This window comes from Pan paniscus, chromosome 3 (genome assembly GCF_029289425.2).
Source record: "Pan paniscus chromosome 3, NHGRI_mPanPan1-v2.0_pri, whole genome shotgun sequence".
Lineage (NCBI taxonomy): Eukaryota > Metazoa > Chordata > Mammalia > Primates > Hominidae > Pan > Pan paniscus.
This window is the reverse complement of record NC_073252.2, coordinates 138,189,740-138,203,710: the sequence shown is the minus strand read 5'-3', so window position 1 is coordinate 138,203,710 and position 13,971 is coordinate 138,189,740. Positions and strand designations below refer to the sequence as shown.

General features: G+C 39.4%; 1 pseudogene; it reads left to right on the top strand.

Moving 5' to 3' along the window:
• Positions 1–11,016: 11,016 nt before the first annotated feature.
• Positions 11,017–12,103, top strand: LOC106634719 (NADH dehydrogenase [ubiquinone] 1 beta subcomplex subunit 4-like; annotated as a pseudogene).
• The last annotated feature ends 1,868 nt before the right edge of the window (positions 12,104–13,971 follow it).

Here is a 13,971-nt window from a genome sequence, read left to right as displayed (position 1 = left end):
GTTTCACCAATGAATGTTATCAGATTGAGCTTTACTGGGGCTCCAGTTCTTTGTGTCTAATTCATAATTTTGTTATGGTCTCCTAGGTGTATAAGAATTGTAAACACAAGCATTTATATATTTGTATGTTTAAACATATGTTTAAAACAAGATAATAAAATACTTTAGCATTAGAAGTCCACGGGAGGTTTGTTTTCTCCCTAACAGTGTGGGGGGGGTCTGCCTATAACTCATTTGAGAAATGCTGTACTGTAAAGCGTGGGCCTACAGAGGGAGACAAACACAGGCCTTGCTTTTCAGGAGCTCACATTGACAGAATTCACCACAGTGGACACAAGTGAAGAAATTATAAATGAACTTTTTTGAAGTCATGCCACTATATTTATTGCTGTTTTGTTTTTTTGTTTTGTTTTCTTTTGTTTTAACTCTCTGGCACCTTTAAAAGTTGCTGCTCAGCAAATAACTTTTTTCTGTGTTGCCTATTGGGATCTCCCCCAAACATCCTTGTTGATTTTTTTTTCAATTTGCATACAGTAAAGTTCACTCTTTGTAGACTACTGTTCTATGGGGTTTGAAAATGCATAGAGCCATGTATCCACCTGCCCAAGTAATGTATAGAACCGTTTCATCACGCTAAAAATTACTTCTCATCCAGTCCCTTTGTAGAAAACCTCTCCCGTTTCCCTCAACCCTGCTAACCACTGAACCACTGACCTGTTTTCTATCCCTATAGTTGTGCCTTTTACACGATGTCATAAAAATGAAATCATATAATATGTAGGCTTTTGGGTCTGGCTTGTTTCACTTACAGAATGCATTTAAGATCCGTGTTGTTGTGTAAATCGATAATGCATTCATTTTTATTGTTGAGCAATAGCCTACTGTACGGATATATCACAGTTCCTTATTCCATTACCTACTGAAGGACATTGCAGCTGTTTCTCATTTGGAATGACTGTGAATAAAGTTGTTATACACATTTTTATATGAATTTTTGTATGAACATTAGTTTTCAACTCATTTGGATAAATGCCTTGGATTGGGATTTCTGGATCATGTGGTAAGTATATGTTTAACTTTATAAGAAATTTCCAAATTGTCCTCCAACCTGGTTGTGCTATTTAGTATGCTCAACAGCAATGAATGAGAGTTCCTGTTGCTTTGCATCTCACCATACTGCCACATTTTTCTCTATTCCAGAAATTCTGATAGGTATGTAGTGCTATCACATTATGGTTTTCATTTACATTTTTCTGATAACAAATGATGCTGAACACCTCTTTTATATTTATTTGCTATTGATATCTTCTTAAAGAAATATCTGTTCAGATATTTTGCCCGTTTGTAAGATTGGGTTGTTTCTTATTACTGAGTTTTAACATGTCATTATATAGAGAGAGACATATTATATATACACTCTGGAAACGTGTCTTTGTCAGATATGTGATTTGCAATTTTTTCCCCAGTCTGTGCCTTGTCTCTGTGCCAGTCTTTTTATTTTCTCAACTGCATCTTTGACAAAGCAAAGATTTAAATTTTGATAAAGTCAAATTTATCAGTTTTTTTCTTTTATGGATTGTGCTTTTATTGTTGTATCTAACAACCCATTGCCAAACCCAAGATCACACAAATTTTCTAGGTTTTCTTTTAGACATTTTATAGTTTTATGTTTTGCATTTAGGTTTATTATCCATTTTTAGTTAATTTTTGTTTAAGGTACAGGGAGATTCATTTTTTGCAAATGGACTATTCTGGCATCATTTTCTGAAAAACTATCCTATGTCCATTGCATTGTCTTGGCACCTTTGTTAAAAATCAGCTGACAATATTTCTGTAGATCTATTTATGAATTCTCTTTTCTGTTCCATTGCTCCATGTGTCTGTCCTTTAGCTTATTCAATACTGTCTTGATTAGTATAGGTTTTGAATAAGTCTTGAAATCCTAGAGCATGAATCCTCCAACTTTTTTTTTTCTTTTTCAGCATTGCTTTGGCTATTCTAGGTCCTTTGCCTTTCTATATAAGTTTAAAAATTAGCTTGTCATCATCTATAAAAAGCTTACTGGATTTTGATTGGGATTTCATGGAATCTACAGATCAAACTGGGGAGAACTGGCCTCTTAATAATATTAATGCTTCCAAATCATGAACACAGTGTATCTGTCAATGTGTTTAGATTTTTCTTTAATACCTTTCATCAGTGTCATTTTCAACATATAGACCATACACATGTTTTAATAGACTTATACCTAAGTACTTAACTTTTTCAGTGCAATTGTAAATGATCTTGTTTCTTAATATCAAATGACAACTATTCATTTCTGGAATATAGGAATATGATTGGTTTTTGTATATTGACCTTTTTAAATGTACTTATGAGTTCTCGGAGTGTTTTGTATATTTTTGGAATTGTCTACATTGATAACCATGTCATCTTCAATTAAAGACAGGCTTATCTTTTTCCTTTCAAAGCTGTATGCTATTTATTTGTTTTTCTTGGCTTATTTCACTGGCTATGACTTCCAGTCTGGTGTTGATTGGGGATAGTCAGAGAGGACATCCTCGCTTTATTCCCAGTTTTGGAGGGTAAAACGTTCAGTATTTTACTCTTAAGTATGATGCTAGTTGTAGGTATTTCATAGCTTTCCTATATAAAGTTAAAGAAGTTCTCTTCTATTCCTAGTTTTCTGAGACTTTTGTCATGAATGGATGTTGAATTTCATTGATTTTGTTTTTGTTTCTATTGAGATGAATGTATATAATATAATGAATTACATTGATTGATTTTTTAAATGTAAGCCTGATTTTCTTTCCTGGGATCTGATATAAACCCCAATTGGTTATATACTATTCTTTTAATATATTGCAATGTTTGATTTGCTAATATTTTGTTGAGCATTTTTTGCATTTATTTTCATGAGGTATCTTGGGCTATAGTTTTCTTTTCTTGCAATGTGCAAGCTGGTTTGAGTCTTAGGGTAATGCTTACCTCACCAGATGAATTCATAAATGTTCTATATTCTGGAAGATATTATGTAGAATTGGGATTATTTCTTGCTTAAGTGTTTTGTAGATTTTATCAGTGAAACCATCTAGGCTAGGAGTTTCCTTTTTAGAAGTTTCAAAACTATAGTTTCAATTTCTTAATAAATATTGGAGTATTCAGGTTAGGTATCTTTCTTAAGTGAGTTGTGGTGGTTTGGCTCTTTAAAATAATTGTTTCATTTTATCTAAATTGTTGAACTTATGGACATAGTGTTGTCTGTACTATTCTCTTATATTTTTAATGTCTGTGAGATCAGTAGTGATGTCCTTTGTTGCCTTCCTGATGTTGAGAAATTGTGTCTTCACTCTCTTTTTCTTGGCCAGCTTGACCAGTGACTTATCAATTTTATGACTTTATCAAAGAATCAGTGTATTAGTCCATTTGAATTGCTATAAAGGAATACATGAGGCTGGGTAATTTCTAAAGAAAAGAGATTATTTGGCTCACTATTCTGCAGGCTGTACAAGCATGGCACCAGCATCTGCTTGGCTTCTGGTGAGGAAGCTTTTACTCATGGTGGAAGGTGAAGGTGGAGCACACATGTCACTTAGAGCAGGAGCAAAAAAGAGAGGGAGGAGGAAATGCCAGGCTCCTTTCTAAACAACAAGATCTCATGTGAACTCATTACTGTGGGGAGGGCACCAAGCTATTCATGAGGTATCTGCCCCTATGACCCAACCACCTCCCACCAAGCCCCACCTTCAACACTGGGAATCACATTTTAACATGAGATTTGAAGGGGACAAACATCCAAACTATATCAATCAGCTTTTGGTTTCATTGATTTTATGTATTGTTTTCCTATTTTCAATTTCATTTATTTATGTTCTATATTATTTCCTTTCATCTGGTCACTCTGATGATATTTCTCGGCCTAGCACTCTGAGCCTGTGGTGGGCATGGCGGCCTCTAAAGATCTCCAAAATGCCTTCGGGGCCATTCTCTTGTTGTCTTGATGAATAGCACCTGGATTCCTTCTATCCCTACTAATTTCCTTATCAAATGGTCACTTGGCCACACCCATGATTTTCTTTCCTAAACATGTTTTCTTATTCTTTACGTGGCAGACTGAGATTTTCTGAATGTTTATGTTCTGCTTTTCCTTTCATTGTAAATTCCATCTTTAAATTGTTTCTCTCTTCTCACATTTTACTATAAGCAATTAAGAGAAGCCACTTAGCATCCTAAAATACTTCTCAGCTTCGAGATTTCTTCTGCCAAATATCCTAGTTCATCACATTTAAGTTCTGCCTTTTCCATAAAATCCTAGGACATGAACATAATTCAGCTAAGTTCTTTGCTACTTTGTAACATGGGTGGCCTTTCCTCCAGTTTCCAATGTTTGTTCCTCATTTTCATCTACAACCTCATCAGAATGTCCTTTACTGTCCATACTTCTACCAGCATTCCATTCATGACCACTTGAGTAATCTCTAAGAAGACTGGGGCTTTTCCTACACCTCTGTTCTTCTTCAGAGCCCTCACCAGAATCACCCTCAATGCTCTTAATGTATTCTCACGGCAATATAGGCTTTTTCCAGCATTCACTCCAAAACTGTTTCAGCCTCTACCCATTACCCAGTTACAAAGTTGCTTCCACATTTGTAGGTATTTATTACAGCAACACCTCACTCCTCTCGTACCAATTTCTGTCATAGTCTGTTTTAGACTACTATAACAAAATACCACAGACTAGACAATTTATTTTAAAGAAACAGACATTTATTTCTCACAGTTCTAGAGGTTGGCAAGTCCAAGATCAAGGTGCTAGCATCTGGTGAGCCAGATGCTAGCTAGAGCTCCTTGCTTCATCCTCACATGGCAGGAGGTGGAAGGGAGCAAACCTACTCCTGCAAGCCCTTTTTATAGCAGCATTTATCCTTTTACAAGGGCAGAGCCCTCATAATCTAAACACCTCCCATTAAGACCCATCTCTAAGACATTGTTGCATTAGGGATTGAGTTTTTAACACATGAATCTGAGGGGGATACATTCAGAACATAAGAATGTCTGTCAGTAATTAGAAAATTGCCAGCAATTATTTCTTAAACATTTCTTCTACCCATTCTTTCTTCTCATTCTGGGATTTCAAATTATGTATATGTTAGACTGTCTAATATTGTCCCATAGCTCTTGGAGATTTTGTCCTATTTTTTTCCACTCTGTTCTCCTTCTGTTTCAGTTTGAGTAAATTTTATTGACCTATATTCCACTTCATTAATTATTTCCTTGACTATATCAAGTCTACTGGTAAGCCCATGAAAGACAGTCTTCATATCTACTACTGTGTTTTTGATGTCTAGCATTTTTAGTTGATTCTTTCTTGTTGTTTCTATCTCTCTGTTGAACTTATCTATCTGATCTTGCATGTTGTCCACCTTTTCCATTAGTCTTTAACATATTTGTCATAGTTATTTAAAATTCCCTGTCTGATAAATCCAACATGTTTATGAGGCTGGTTCTGTTGACTACTTTGGGAAACACAGTTTTCCATACTGTGTTTTTTCTTGCCTTTTTGTGTACCATGGGATTTTTTGATGAAAGGTAAATATATTATACAGGGCAGTAGATACTATGTAAATATTTTTATGCTTGGAACTGAGCATGCCTTTCCTTCTGCTAGACTTTTAATGTGGGAATTTGTGTTAATTTAGTCCAGAGTTGGACTGGAAGTTTGTTATTGCTATGGTTACCCTCAGGGGTCCAGAAGCTTTAAACTCCCCTAGTGATATATTGTTTCTGTCTCTTCTCTTGGTTTTGAGTCTCCCCTTTGCGCTATCCTCCAGAGAGAGTCTGTATGTAGTTCTCCAAACTATATTCTGATGCAACTCTTGTTAGCATGGTGGCTGAGAGAGGGAGAGGGGTGACCTCTTATATTCTTACGAAGCATCAGTCTTAGCAGAAACTGAAAACCTGGGTCTCAGTGGCTACTGCAACTTTTCCAGCTGTAGTGCTGGCCTAGCAAATATTCCTGCCCTGCCCCCAAAGTGAAGCTTCTTTTCCCTCATATTCTCCTCTCCTAGCTGCAGTCAGTTTCCAGTGGTACAGTTTTGACCAACTTCCCTTTGCAGATTAAAGCTTTGTTGGGTAGGGAAGATGAAGGGAATGTATCAGGGTGGTGTTTGGGCAGTGGCTGCTATTCCCCTTCTCCAGCCAGCATCTTGGAGGACATTTTCTGAGGCTTCTCCTTGATCTACCCTGTGAGCTCCTATTGTTCTTGGAGGGAAAAACTGTAAGACAGTGTGAACCCTCTGTGTCTGCAGCCCCTGGGACTTCAGACTGTCATGCTAGTGTTACCGGAAACTGGTCCCGATCCACACCCTAAGAAAGGGTTCTTGGATCTTGTGCAAGAAAGAATTTAGGGCGAGTCCATACAGTAAAGTGAAAGCAGTTTATTAAGAAAGTAGAGGCATAAAAGAATGGCTACTCCATAGACAGAGCAGCCCCGAGGGCCACTGGTTGCCCATTTTTATGGTTCTTGATGATATGCCAAACAAGAGGTGGGTTATTCATGCCTCCCCTTTTTAGACAATATAGGGTAACTTCCTGAGGTTGTCATGGCATTTGTAAACTGTCATGGTGCTGGTGAAAGTGTGTCAGTGAGGACAACCAGAGGTTACTCTTCGTGGCCATCTTGGTTTTGGTGGGTTTTAGCCGGCTTCTTTACTGCAATCTGTTTTATCAGCAAAGTCTTTATGATCCGTATCTTGTGCAGACCTCCTATCTCATCCTGTGACTTAGAATGCCTAACCATCTGGGAACACAGCCCAGTAGGTCTCAGCCTTATTTTACCCAGCCCCTTGGAGTTGCTCCGGTTCAAATGCCTCTGATACTAGCTCACACTTGGCCTTTAGCAATTCTTTAAACATTTCTAGCATAATCTTCTTACCAGTTTTTTATGGCATTTGGCAGTATCTGTTCTAGGTAAGCGTATGCTTGAATACTGTTTCTCCCTGCAGGCCCTTGTGTTTCTCTTGGTTTTAAGAAAGTTATTTGCCTATAACATAAGTTCTCTCATAGGTTCAAAAAAGTTGTTAATTTTGTAGTTTATCTAGTTTTTTTTTTTCTCATTGTTAGAATGGGAGAAGTACTTTTCTAACCTCTTAAATCTCCGAGCTTTAACAAGAACCATTATTTATTTTAGAATTTTAAATTTCTCCAGCATTAACTTGATCTTGAAAGTTTTAGAGAATTTTTGCAACAGCCCCAAACCATCTTTCTGTGTATATTTGGAAATTAGAACTGAGAATCACTAGTAAAGATGGTATAAAAATGAGAAAAAAATGAAATTTGGGGTCACTAAATTGTATTTTTTTTTTCTTTTCTGTATGTTTCTCTCACTCAAACTTGGAGCTGGCTGTGTTTCATATGGGCTCAAGGAAATTATTTGGTAGCACAGAAAGCAGAAATAACTCCACGAAGTTCTGGGTTTTGGGCCAGGCACAGTGGCTCACGCCTGTAATCCCAGCACTTTGAGAGGCCAAGGTTGGCGGATCACCTGATGTCAGGAGTGTGAGACCAGCCTGACCAACATGGAGAAACCCCATCTCTACTAAAAATATAAAATTAGCCAGGCGTGGTGGCGCATGGCTGTAATCCCAGCTACTCAGGAGGCTGAGGCAGGATAATCACTTGAACCTGGGAGGCAGAGGTTGCAGTGAGCCAAGGTTGTGCGGTTGCACTCCAGCCTGGGCAACAAGAATGAAACTCCATCTCAAAAAAAGAGAAGTTCTGGGTTTTGTTTCCAGAAGCCTGAGCTCACAGTAGAACTTAGAGCGTTTACAATAAAGAAGAAAAAAATGGGAGACTTGTTAGAAGAAACAAAAAGGATAACTGGAGGAATAGAAGGCTTCCTAGAGTAGAAAAAAGGTTCCTGCACCAGAAGTGGAGATGAAGGGAGGCCTTGGAATAGACAAGAAAAGATGCTGCAAGTGTAGCAGGACGAGCCGCAGACAAAACCCCTCAGACACTGAGTTAAAGAAGGAAGGGCTTTATTCAGCTGGGAGCGTCGGCAAGACTCACGTCTCAAAAACTGAGCTCCCCCAGTGAGCAATTCCTGTCTCTTTTAAGGGCTTACAACTCTAAGGGGGTCGGCATGAGAGGGTCGTGATCGATTGAGCAAGCAGTAGGTACGTGACTGGGGGCTGCATGCACCGGTAATCAGAACGGAACAGAACAGGACAGGGATTTTCACAATGCTTTTCCATACAATGTCTGAAATCTATAGATAACACAAGCAATTAGGTCAGGGGTTGATTTTTAACTACCAGGCCCAGGACACGGTGCTGTGCTATCTGCCTGTGGATTCCATTTCTGCCTTTTAGTTTTTACTTCTTCTTTCTTTGGAGGCAGAAATTGGGCATAAGACAATATGAGGGGTGGTCTCCTCCCTAACAAGAACCCATAGAGAAAGAGCTGCATGCAGTATCTAGGCAAACAACACCCCTAAGCCATCTTACAAGAGAGTCCCCTGTCTTAGGTGTGGCTTGGAAGCATCAAAATGTCAGCAGTCCTGAAAAGCCCTTAAGATCATGGACAACGGAAGTGTTCGTGGAAACCTGTGGAACAGACGAAAACACCGAGTCTCCATAGACACCTTCACACTGCAGAATATGCTGGGCACTGACATGACCTTGAGAAGGGAGGGGAGGCTCCGACAATGACTCAGATTATATTTTCTCATGAGCCTGGAGAGATTAGTCAAATTTAATTGATTTCTAGAAAATAAAGAGATTTAGTATTGCTTGCATACCTTAATTTGTAGACTGAGAATCATACCTGCTACAAAAGTAATCCATTCCCAGGCACCTAGTTATCATAGTTTCATTGAAAATATTTTATATTTTAGTAACTGAAGAATTTTTCCACTCCAATGCGTCTGAGGGATTCAGCATGCCCTCAATTGTAATGATTCCTTCTGGGGTGCAGTGGGGTGGTCAGGGCAGCAAGGGAAAGGCACTGTGAATAAATCCCCAGGTGATTCTGAAAAGGACTCCCTCCACACACTCACTCCCTTTTTCCACCCCTTCTCTGAGAATCTGTGTTCACCTCTTTTGGTCTATGTGTATGTTTTTCAATTTGGACACTAAAACAAAGACACAGTTTGACTCTTGTAAGCAAGAGGTGTGTTCTTACAAAGGTGCACGTAAAGCAAATATATCTATATGCAAACATGTAATGCTATATACATAGATTGAAATAATTGCTGTTAATGGCATTACAGACAACTAAAGAATGGGTATGTTTGTGAATCTGTGGCTAAGAGAGAAAAATCCCTAGATTTCCTTCTAGGAAGTCGTTATTGACTTGGGAAACTGTCCCCGATCTGACCCAGCCTCCCACTGAGGTTGTAAGAAGGATCAAGTGAAACACACATAAGCATCTGAATGAAAATGTCCCCAGAGTGAACAATTGAGAGAATTACCACTATCCTCCCATTCACATCTGTTGACTGAGGCCCTGGAGCTGGCATACTGATGAGAGATGCTTGACATTATCATAACAGAGTTGTGTGACTTTTGTTGGTGTTTCTGCCAATGAGGCCTCATTGGGGTATGGCACATTATACGTTACATTTTCTAGAGCTTCTATCTGGTGCCAGTGTGAAGAAAAACAGCTAGAGACCTGGTGATGGGACTTATTTTCTTATTTCTGGAAATGTTTCACCACCGAAAAAGCCACTGCAACCTGCTATCTTAATGCTACAGTACATGTTGGGCCTATTTCTCTTGTCTAATAAAATCATATGATAGCACATCTTCTCTCCCCTGGGTGGAAAAAAGGCCTGAGGCAGGGATCCCTTGGAAATTGCAGTAAAAAGCAAGAACCAGGTAAAAGTAGAGACTTCGAAAAATCTGGGTTAAAGCGTTCAAACAGCAAGCTGAGAGTGGTAGGTTATCCCTTGTGATTTTTCAGTGGAACACAGAAGACATACCCTGGTTCCACTAGACAGTGCAGGGGTCACAGGAGGCCACTGCAGAAAGTCCTGGGAGTTGCCCAAAGGCTCAGCTACTTGGACCTACTAATAGAATAAATCACTGGGAACAGAAATATCCTGTCAAGAAATTGGATGAGATGTGTTTTTCAGAGTTTGCTTTTAGTATAGCACACTGGTTAAGAATTCAAGCTCTACAGTTAAAACCAAATTTGAACCCCAATTCTACCACTTAACTAAATTGGGTGATCTCCAGTCACTTACTAAAATATAAACAGGGAATAGGATTATACCCATCTGAAAGGGTTGTGGTGAGAATTAGATTAGGTAATGTATATTCAGTGCAGAGCCTAAAGAACCACACAATAAATGTTAGATACTGTTAGGCATACCCGTTCCTTTGAAAATACCTAAGCTACTATCTACTACTTTGTACTGTTACTCAGAGGTCACTTCAGAATGAACCTCCTTGAAAAGGAATGTCTTTGACACACAGGGGAAGAGTGGAGATTTGCATTTTTATTATTTCACTCACTGAAGAGAGAGAATATGGAGTTCTTTACAGGGAACTTGTTGGGATCAAAAAACCAAGTTCTTTAAGTGGGAGTCCTAACATATAGGGACACTAAATTGCCCCTAGTCCTCAGATCCTTGATAGAAACTGTGACCCAATGTTAGATTCTTTTGGGTTCAAGGGACACAGACCCAAATTTGGTGGTTGGGGGTTATTGTAAGAATGAACAGGAAAGTGAGAAAATGGAAAGGAACATTCAGCAGCCACACAACCACACCTTGTGGAGAACTTGGTGGGGGGGTGGAGTTCACAGCTGTTCGGGCTCTCAGATCCCAGTGGCACCCCTGGCCCTGGACATCTCATTGCCTTCTGAGGCCAACTTCTCATTGCTCCCCACACTAGTGTCTCCACTTAGCACCTTGCTAGCTGCTCTGCCAACTTCCACATCTGCCTCTCTTGCTTCCCTCTCCCCTTAAGATTTATATGCAAAAGAGAGAATCTGCCTGGGATATTTTGCTATTTTCCGTAAGAATTCATGAGAATTCTTATTCATGAAAGCATTGGAATTCCAAAAGAACACAAAGAATGAGATCTGGGCTGGGTGGCCAAGATGTAGCTCCCAGTATACTCCATCGCGACTGGCCACTCTGCCCTCAACCCTCAACCCAGCTGAATACGACATATCTCTGGAGACCCAGTGGGCACAAGCTGAGCGATTGGCCATAAGGGCCTGGCCTAAACAGGAATACCTGCTTCAGTACAACAACCCTAACTGCCAAGGGCTCATCCAAGATACTGCCTTGATTTGTTGGACCTATGCAAGATCAGCAAGTGTCTATCCCAATTTCAGACCCGCTCCCAAAAACCCTCTCTTGGGAGCTCTCTGTGGAATTGGGCCCCTCTTCTTCTAGTATTATGTTTTCAAAACTGACAGGGATAGAAAAGAAAAACTTATCCAGGAAGGAAAATTGGGCTGAACATTTAACATCTCATGTCAAGTCTGGCAATGGCAATGATGACCATATGCATTCTTTTTTTTTTTTTTTTTTTAAACAGGGTCTCAGTCTGTCACCCAGGCTGGAGTACAGTGGCGCAGTCTCTGCACCTCCGGGTTCAAGAAATTCTCCCATCTCAGCCTCCAAGGTAGCCAGGACTACAGGCGAGTGCCACCACACCCGGCTAATTTTTTGTATTTTTAGTAAAGACAGGGTTTTGCCATGTTGGCCAGGCTGGTCTGGAACTCCTGACCTCAAGTGAGCCACCCGCCTCAGCCTCCCAAAGTGCTGGGATTACAGGCATGAGCCACCGCACCTAGCCGACTGTATGTATTCTTGCTTAAATAAATATTCTCTTAATCATTTAAAAAAAAAACAGGACTGAATTCTTTCATGAAACGATGGCTTTGTTGCTTTTACTCTTGGCTTTACATTGCGTATTAGCAAGAGGGTCTTGAATTTAGTGGCTGCCTCCACCGGGATACTAGCTTAGGCTCTTAGGTCCGAGACCTCTATCTCTTAGGTGCAGATGGAAGATTTGCAATAAAAGATATCAATTTTCTGCCATTATTACTCTCCACACTTGTTCATATGCTAAGTTTAAAATCTATATTTCCGCCGGGCACAGTGGTTCATGCCTGTAATCCCAGCACTTTGGGAGGCTAAGGCAGGCACATCACCTGAGGTCAGGAGTTTGAGACCAGCCTGACCAATGTGATGAAACCCCATCTCTATGAAAAGTACAAAAATTAGCTGGGTGTGGTGACACAGGCCTATGATCCCAGTTCCTCAGGAGGCTGAGACAGGAGAATCGAGAATCGCTAGAACCTGGGAAGCAGAGGTTGCAGTGAGCTAGATCGCGCCATTGCACTCCAGCCTGGGCAACAAGAACAAAACTCCGTTTCAAAAAACAAATCCGTATTTCCAGTCTGATAACTTTTTGCTTACAGGATAAACTTCAGGTTAGTGACTTTTAGTTTATTTGTTCAATGGAAGTACAATGTATGGCAAATGCATTAAGTAACATCAGGATTCCCTGGCATGAAAAGCTGGAGGACTGACTCAGCGAGAGTTTCCCTAAAGTACCTCTCACATGGGCTTTCCAGCTGGAAAAGAGAAACAGAACCTAAATGACCATCATTTATGATGTCACTTTTACTCAGTTAACATGTAAAATGTCATCTCAATTTTACAGAAAATTCATATGAAGGCTGATGTGACCTTCAAATTAATTTCTGTCTTGATAGGTCTATAGGTTGTAAAATTCCTAGATGGTATAATGGCCAGAATGTTGAGTTTTTCTTAAAAATTCAGCAAAAAGGCATTCTCTTCTTGTTGTAGCAACAATTACAAGGTTATGACATGTGACAACAAAAATACCTAGATTTAAGGATAATTTTACTTCAAACTACCAATTAAATATATAATTATGTGGACGAGGCACTATGGCTCATGCCTGTAATCCCAGGACTTTAGCAGCCAAGTGAGGCAGAAGGATCACTTGAGGTCAGGAGTTTGAGACCAGCTTGTGCAACATGCCAAGACCCCAGCTCTACAAAAATATATTTTTTTAATTAGCCAGGCATGGTGGTGCACACCTATAGTCCTATTTACTCAAGACTGAGGTAGGAGAATTGCTTGAGCCCAGGAGTTCGAGGTTACAATGAGCTATAATGGCACCACTGCACTCCAGTCTTGGCAGCAGAGCTAGACCTGTCTCAAAAATAAATAAATAAATAAATTAAATAAATATATAATTATGTAATCACATATGTAAATCTTGGCCTCCTTGTACTTTCAGTGCCCCCAGTTCAAATGCAAAGGGTATTTTTAGTTCCTGTTTTTCCTTTTTATCAAGCTTGATCAGTGAACGAGAAAGTCTTATCAATCATCTACTTGTTGGAAAGCGTAGAGCTTTTGAACCACACAGCTCATTTCAAAATTAGAAATGCCTCCACTGAGGGGCCCATGTCAAGACCTTCCAGAGGCAGTTGTCACTAGATCTTAGGTCTGACATGTGTCTTTGGGTAAAAGCAGCTAAGAAATGTTTCTGGAGATGGTATGGGTGGAGAAAGCAATAGAAGTCGTATTTCTATTTTTTAACAAGTAAATCCCAATTCATATTTGCCAGAAAGCAATATAACTATTTCTCGCTAAAAGTGTTTGTTCTAAAATGTTTGCAAAACAAAATTATTTTTAAAGTACGGCATACTTTCCCATTGACACATTCTAAAGATGCATCCTCAAGGAAAATTTATAGGTGGCAGAAAAATATTTTCTTACTATTCATAATAATCACTGACATTTACTGAGGGCTAACTACTTGCCAGGCATTGTTCAAAGATCTTTACACAATTCTTTCATTTTATTCCTCACAATGATCCTACTAGGTATTATCTCAATTTCCCAGGTAAGAAATGTAAGACCAAAAGAGTTTAAGTAAGCAGCCCAAAGTCTTATGGTTGGGGTAAAGAAAAGATTAA